The following is a 6,915-nucleotide window of genomic DNA, read 5'->3' on the forward strand; positions in this document are numbered from 1 at the left end:
ACATTGTTACTGACAAACACACACACACACACACACACACACACACACACACACACACACACACACACACACACACACACACACACTGGAGCTGAGAAAGAGAGAGTGTAATGCTCACAGTAAATGTTTTTGTATATTTCAACTTCGTTTATTATCTATTTCACTTGTTTTGGCATTGTTAACATATGTTTCCCATGACAATAAAGCTCCTTGAATTGGAGAAAGAAGGGAGAGAGAGAGAGAGAGAGAGAGAGAGAGAGAGAGAGAGAGAGAGAGAGAGAGAGAGAGAGAGAGAGAGAGAGAGAGAGAGAGAGAGAGAGAGAGAGAAAGAAAGAAAGCTAGAAATATATGTTGTGTGTTTTGGTCACTCTCAAACACACACACACATACATATACACACAGGTGTACAGGCTCCTCTCAAGGACAAATTGATAACCGTATGTGTGTGTGTGTGTGCGTGCGTGTGTGTGTGTGTGTCTGTGTGTGTGTGTGTATGTGCGTGTGGGCGTGTGTGTGTGTGTGTGTGTGTGTGTGTGTGTGTGTGTCCAACAGTGAAGGAGTTCCTGGCTAAAGCCAAAGAGGACTTTCTCAAGAAGTGGGAGAACCCTGAACAGGTGAGTTATCTGAGGAGTCAGATAGTTATATATGAGATTCAGAGAGACATATTTCTCTCAGATTACACAGATCCACAAAGAAATCGAAAACAAATCCAATTTTGATAAACTCTTAAAACTACTGGGTGAAATTCCACAGTGTGACATCACAGCAGCAAGATTTGTGACCTGTTGCCACAAGAAAAGGGCAACCAGTGAAGAACACACACCATTGTAAATACAACCCATATTTATGTTTATTTACTTTCCCTTTTCTACTTCAACTATTTGCACATTGTTACATAATATTTGAAATGTCTTTATTCTTTTGGAACTTTTGTGAGTGTAATGTTTACTGTTAAATTGTTATTGTTTATTTCACTTTTGTTTATTATAACAACTTCACTTGCTTTAGCAATGTTAACATAAGTTTCACATGACAATAAAGCCCCTTGAATTGAAATGTACATTGAGTTGAGAGAGAAACTGGATAACTGATTCTTGTCATCTCTGAATAAGGAAATTATGCTTGTGTGGCAATACTTGATTGAGGAAGACTGTGTGTTAGATGTGCCCTCCCTGTGTGTTAGATGTGCCCACCCTCCCTGTGTGTTAGATGTGCCCACCCTCCCTGTGTGTTAGATGTGCCCACCCTCCCTGTGTGTTAGATGTGCCCACCCTCCCTGTGTGTTAGATGTGCCCACCCTGTGTGTTAGATGTGCCCTCCCTGTGTGTTAGATGTACCCACCCTGTGTGTTAGATGTGCCCACCCTCCCTGTGTGTTAGATGTGCCCACCCTCCCTGTGTGTTAGATGTGCCCACCCTCCCTGTGTGTTAGATGTGCCCACCCTCCCTGTGTGTTAGATGTGCCCACCCTGTGTGTTAGATGTGCCCACCCTGTGTGTTAGATGTACCCACACCCTGTGTGTTAGATGTACCCACCCTGTGTGTTAGATGTGCCCACCCTCCCTGTGTGTTAAGTGTGCCCACCCTCCCTGTGTGTTAGATGTGCCACCCTCCCTGTGTGTTAGATGTGCCCACCCTCCTGTGTGTTAGATGTGCCACCCTGTGTGTTAGATGTGCCCTCCCTGTGTGTTAGATGTACCCACTCCTGTGTGTTAGATGTGCCCACCCCTCCCTGTGTGTTAGATGTGCCCACCCCCTCCCTGTGTGTTAGATGTGCCCACCCTGTGTGTTAGATGTGCCCTGTGTGTTAGATGTGCCCACCCTGTGTGTTAGATGTGCCCACCCTGTGTGTTAGATGTGCCCTCCTCCTGTGTGTTAGATGTGCCCCACTCCCTGTGTGTTAGATGTGCCCACCCACCCTGTGTGTTAGATGTGCCCACCCTCCCTGTGTGTTAGATGTGCCCACCCTCCCTGTGTTAGATGTGCCCACCCTCCCTGTGTGTTAGATGTGCCCACCACCATGTGTGTTAGATGTGCCCTCCCTGTGTGTTAGATGTGCCCTCCTGTGTGTTAGATGTGCCCACCCTGTGTGTTAGATGTGCCCACCCTCCCTGTGTTTAGATGTCCCACCCACCCTGTGTGTTAGATGTGCCCACCCACCCTGTGTGTTAGATGTGCCCACCCTCCCTGTGTGTTAGATGTGCCCACCCTCCCTGTGTGTTAGATGTGCCCACCCTCCCTGTGTGTTAGATGTGCCCACCCTGTGTGTTAGATGTGCCCTCCCTCCTTGTGTGTTAGATGTGCCCACCCTCCTTGTGTGTTAGATGTGCCCACCCTGTGTGTAGATGTGCCCACCCTCCCTGTGTGTTAGATGTGCCCACCCCCTGTGTGTTAGATGTGCCCACCCTGTGTGTTAGATGTGCCCACCCTCCCTCCTTGTGTGTTAGATGTGCCCACCCCTGTGTTAGATGTGCCCACCCTCCCTGTGTGTTAGATGTGCCCACCCACCCTGTGTGTTAGATGTGCCCACCCTCCCTGTGTGTTAGATGTGCCCACCCTCCCTGTGTGTTAGATGTGCCCTCCCTGTGTGTTAGATGTGCCCTCCCTGTGTGTTAGATGTGCCCACCCTCCCTGTGTGTTAGATGTGCCCACCCTGTGTGTTAGATGTGCCCTCCCTCCTTGTGTGTTAGATGTGCCCACCCTGTGTTTAGATGTGCCCACCTCCCTGTGTTTAGATGTGCCCACCCTGTGTGTTAGATGTGCCCACCCTCCCTGTGTGTTAGATGTGCCCACCCTGTGTGTTAGATGTGCCCACCCACCCTGTGTGTTAGATGTGCCCACCCTGTGTGTTAGATGTGCCCACCCACCCTGTGTGTTAGATGTGCCCACCCTGTGTGTTAGATGTGCCCACCCTGTGTGTTAGATGTGCCCTCCCTGTGTGTTAGATGTGCCCACCCACCCTGTGTGTTAGAAGTGCCCGCCCTGTGTTTAGATGTGCCCTCCCTCCCTGTGTGTTAGATGCCCACCCTGTGTGTTAGATGTGCCCACCCTGTGTGTTAGATGTGCCCACCACCCTGTGTGTTAGATGTGCCCACCCTGTGTGTTAGATGTGCCCACCCTGTGTGTTAGATGTGCCCACCCTGTGTGTTAGATGTGCCCACCCTCCCTGTGTGTTAGATGTGCCCACCCTGTGTGTTAGATGTGCCCACCCTCCTGTGTGTTAGATGTGCCCACCCTGTGTGTTAGATGTGCCCACCCTGTGTGTTAGAAGTGCCCACCTCCCTGTGTGTTAGAAGTTGCCCACCCTCCCTGTGTGTTAGATGTGCCCACCCTCCTGTGTGTTAGATGTGCCCACCCGCCCTGTGTGTTAGATGTGCCCACCCTGTGTGTTAGAAGTGCCCACCCTCCCTGTGTTAGATGTGCCCACCCTCCTGTGTGTTAGATGTGCCCACCCTGTGTGTTAGATGTGCCCACCCTCCCTGTGTGTTAGATGTGCCCACCCACCCTGTGTGTTAGATGTGCCCACCCACCCTGTGTGTTAGATGTGCCCACCCTGTGTGTTAGATGTGCCCTCCCTGTGTGTTAGATGTGCCCACCCCTGTGTGTTAGATGTGCCCACCCACCCTGTGTGTTAGATGTGCCCACCCTGTGTGTTAGATGTGCCCTCCCTGTGTTTAGATGTGCCCACCCTGTGTGTTAGATGTGCCCACCCTGTGTGTTAGATGTACCACCCTGTGTGTTAGATGTGCCCACCCTGTGTTTAGATGTGCCCACCCGCCCTGTGTGTTAGATGTGCCCACCCTGTGTATGATGTGCCCACCCTGTGTGTTAGATGTGCCCACCCTCCCTGTGTGTTAGATGTGCCCACCCTGTGTGTTAGATGTGCCCACCCTGTGTGTTAGATGTGCCCACCCTGTGTGTTAGATGTGCCCACCCTGTGTGTTAGATGTGCCCACCCCCTGTGTGTTAGATGTGCCCACCCTGTGTGTTAGATGTGCCCACCCTCCCCTGTGTTAGATGTGCCCACCCTGTGTGTTAGATGTACCCACCCTGTGTGTTAGATGTGCCCACCCTGTGTGTTAGATGTGCCCACCCTGTGTGTTAGATGTGCCCACCCTCCCTGTGTTAGATGTGCCCACCCTCCCTGTGTTTAGATGTGCCCACCCTCCCTGTGTGTTAGATGTGCCCTCCCTGTGTGTTAGATGTGCCCCACCCACCCTGTGTGTTAGATGTGCCCACCCTCCCTGTGTTTAGATGTGCCCACCCGCCCTGTGTGTTAGATGATGTGTGTTAGATGTGCCCACCCTGTGTGTTAGATGTGCCCACCCTGTGTGTTAGATGTGCCCACCCTGTGTGTTAGATGTGCCACCCTCCCTGTGTGTTAGATGTGCCCACCCACCCCTGTGTGTTAGATGTGCCCTCCCTGTGTGTTAGATGTGCCCACCCTGTGTGTTAGATGTGCCCACCCTGTGTTAGAAGTGCCCACCCTCCCTGTGTGTTAGAAGTGCCCACCCTCCCTGTGTGTTAGATGTGCCCACCCGCCCTGTGTGTTAGATGTGCCCTCCCTCCCTGTGTGTTAGATGTGCCCACCCTGTGTGTTAGAAGTGCCCACCCTCCCTGTGTGTTAGATGTGCCCACCCTCCCTGTGTGTTAGATGTGCCCACCCTGTGTGTTAGATGTGCCCACCCTCCCTGTGTGTTAGATGTGCCCACCCACCCTGTGTGTTAGATGTGCCCACCCTGTGTGTTAGATGTGCCCACCCTGTGTGTTAGAAGTGCCCACCCTCCCTGTGTGTTAGAAGTGCCCACCCACCCTGTGTGTTAGATGTGCCCACCCTGTGTGTTAGATGTGCCCTCCCTGTGTGTTAGATGTGCCCACCCTGTGTGTTAGATGTGCCCACCCACCCTGTGTGTTAGATGTGCCCACCCTGTGTGTTAGATGTGCCCTCCCTGTGTGTTAGATGTGCCCACCCTGTGTGTTAGATGTGCCCACCCTGTGTGTTAGATGTACCCACCCTGTGTGTTAGATGTGCCCACCCTGTGTGTTAGATGTGCCCACCCGCCCTGTGTGTTAGATGTGCCCACCCTGTGTGTTAGATGTGCCCACCCTGTGTGTTAGATGTGCCCACCCTGTGTGTTAGATGTGCCCACCCTGTGTGTTAGATGTGCCCGCCCTGTGTGTTAGATGTGCCCACCCTGTGTGTTAGATGTGCCCGCCCTGTGTGTTAGATGTGCCCACCCTGTGTGTTAGATGTGCCCACCCTGTGTGTTAGATGTGCCCACCCTGTGTGTTAGATGTGCCCACCCTGTGTGTTAGATGTGCCCACCCTCCCTGTGTTAGATGTGCCCACCCACCCTGTGTGTTAGATGTACACGCCCTGTGTGTTAGATGTGCCACCCTGTGTGTTAGATGTACACGCCCTGTGTGTTAGATGTGCCCACCCTGTGTGTTAGATGTGCCCACCCTGTGTGTTAGATGTGCCCGCCTCCCTGTGTTAGATGTGCCCACCCTCCCTGTGTGTTAGATGTGCCCACCCGCCCTGTGTGTTAGATGTGCCCACCCTCCCTGTGTTTAGATGTGCCCACCCGCCCTGTGTGTTAGATGTGCCCACCCTCCCTGTGTGTTAGATGTGCCCACCCGCCCTGTGTGTTAGATGTGCCCACCCCCTGTGTGTTAGATGTGCCCGCCCACCCTGTGTGTTAGATGTGCCCACCCTGTGTGTTAGATGCCCACCCTGTGTGTTAGATGTGCCCACCCTCCCTGTGTGTTAGATGTGCCCACCCACCCTGTGTATTAGATGTGCCCACCCTGTGTGTTAGATGTGCCCACCCTGTGTGTTAGATGTGCCCACCCTCCCTGTGTGTTAGATGTGCCCACCCACCCTGTGTGCTAGATGTGCCCTCCCTGTGTGTTAGATGTGCCCACCCTCCCCTGTGTTAGATGTGCCCTCCCTGTGTGTTAGATGTGCCCTCCTGTGTGTTAGATGTGCCCACCCTGTGTGTTAGATGTGCCCACCCTGTGTGTTAGATGTGCCCACCCTGTGTGTTAGATGTGCCCACCCTCCCTGTGTGTTAGATGTGCCCACCCACCCTGTGTGTTAGATGTGCCCACCCTCCCTGTGTGTTAGATGTGCCCACCCTGTGTGTTAGATGTGCCCACCCTGTGTGTTAGATGTGCCCACCCTGTGTGTTAGATGTGCCCACTCTGTGTGTTAGATGTGCCCACCCTGTGTGTTAGATGTGCCCACCCTCCCTGTGTGTTAGATGTGCCCACCCTGTGTGTTAGATGTGCCCACCCTGTGTGTTAGATGTGCCCACCCTGTGTGTTAGATGTGCCCACCACCCTGTGTGTTAGATGTGCCCACCCTGTGTGTTAGATGTGCCCACCCTGTGTGTTAGATGTGCCCGCCGCCCTGTGTTAGATGACATTCTCATTCTCTCCCTATCATTCCTAACACTTGACACAACTCCTATTACACACACACACACACACACACACACACACACACACACACACACACACACACACACACACACACACTGTAACCATTTCTCTGTGGCCCTCTCCTCCACAGAACACAGCGAGTCTGGATCAGTTTGAGCGGTTGAAAACTCTGGGTACGGGTTCGTTTGGCCGCGTCATGCTGGTCAAGCACAAAGAGACCGGGCAACACTTTGCCATGAAGATCCTCAACAAGCAGAAGGTCAGCATGGTTCCAGGGGTTAGAGGTCAGAGGTTAGGAAAGTTTCAAAAGAGTACCATCACACACTTCCAAAAGTTCAGTTTGAGTGTAAAACCCATGAATCCAGATGAGTTATAAAGTGTTAGGGCAGTGTTTCCCAGTCCTGGGGAATCCAGATGAGTTATAAAGTGTTAGGCAGTGTTTCCTGGTCCTAGTCCTGGGGAATCCAGATGA

At 52.4% G+C, this 6,915-nt stretch overlaps 1 long non-coding RNA gene across 1 annotated transcript; it reads left to right on the forward strand.

Annotated features, from left to right (window-relative positions):
* The first annotated feature begins 532 nt into the window (after nt 1-532).
* LOC135534119 (uncharacterized) lies at nt 533-6,662 on the forward strand. The gene is made up of 3 exons (XR_010454638.1): nt 533-614; nt 754-827; nt 6,574-6,662. It is a non-coding gene; the product is annotated as an uncharacterized LOC135534119 (long non-coding RNA).
* The last annotated feature ends 253 nt before the right edge of the window (nt 6,663-6,915 follow it).

The sequence above is a fragment of the Oncorhynchus masou genome, unplaced genomic scaffold (assembly GCF_036934945.1).
Source record: "Oncorhynchus masou masou isolate Uvic2021 unplaced genomic scaffold, UVic_Omas_1.1 unplaced_scaffold_3038, whole genome shotgun sequence".
Lineage (NCBI taxonomy): Eukaryota > Metazoa > Chordata > Actinopteri > Salmoniformes > Salmonidae > Oncorhynchus > Oncorhynchus masou.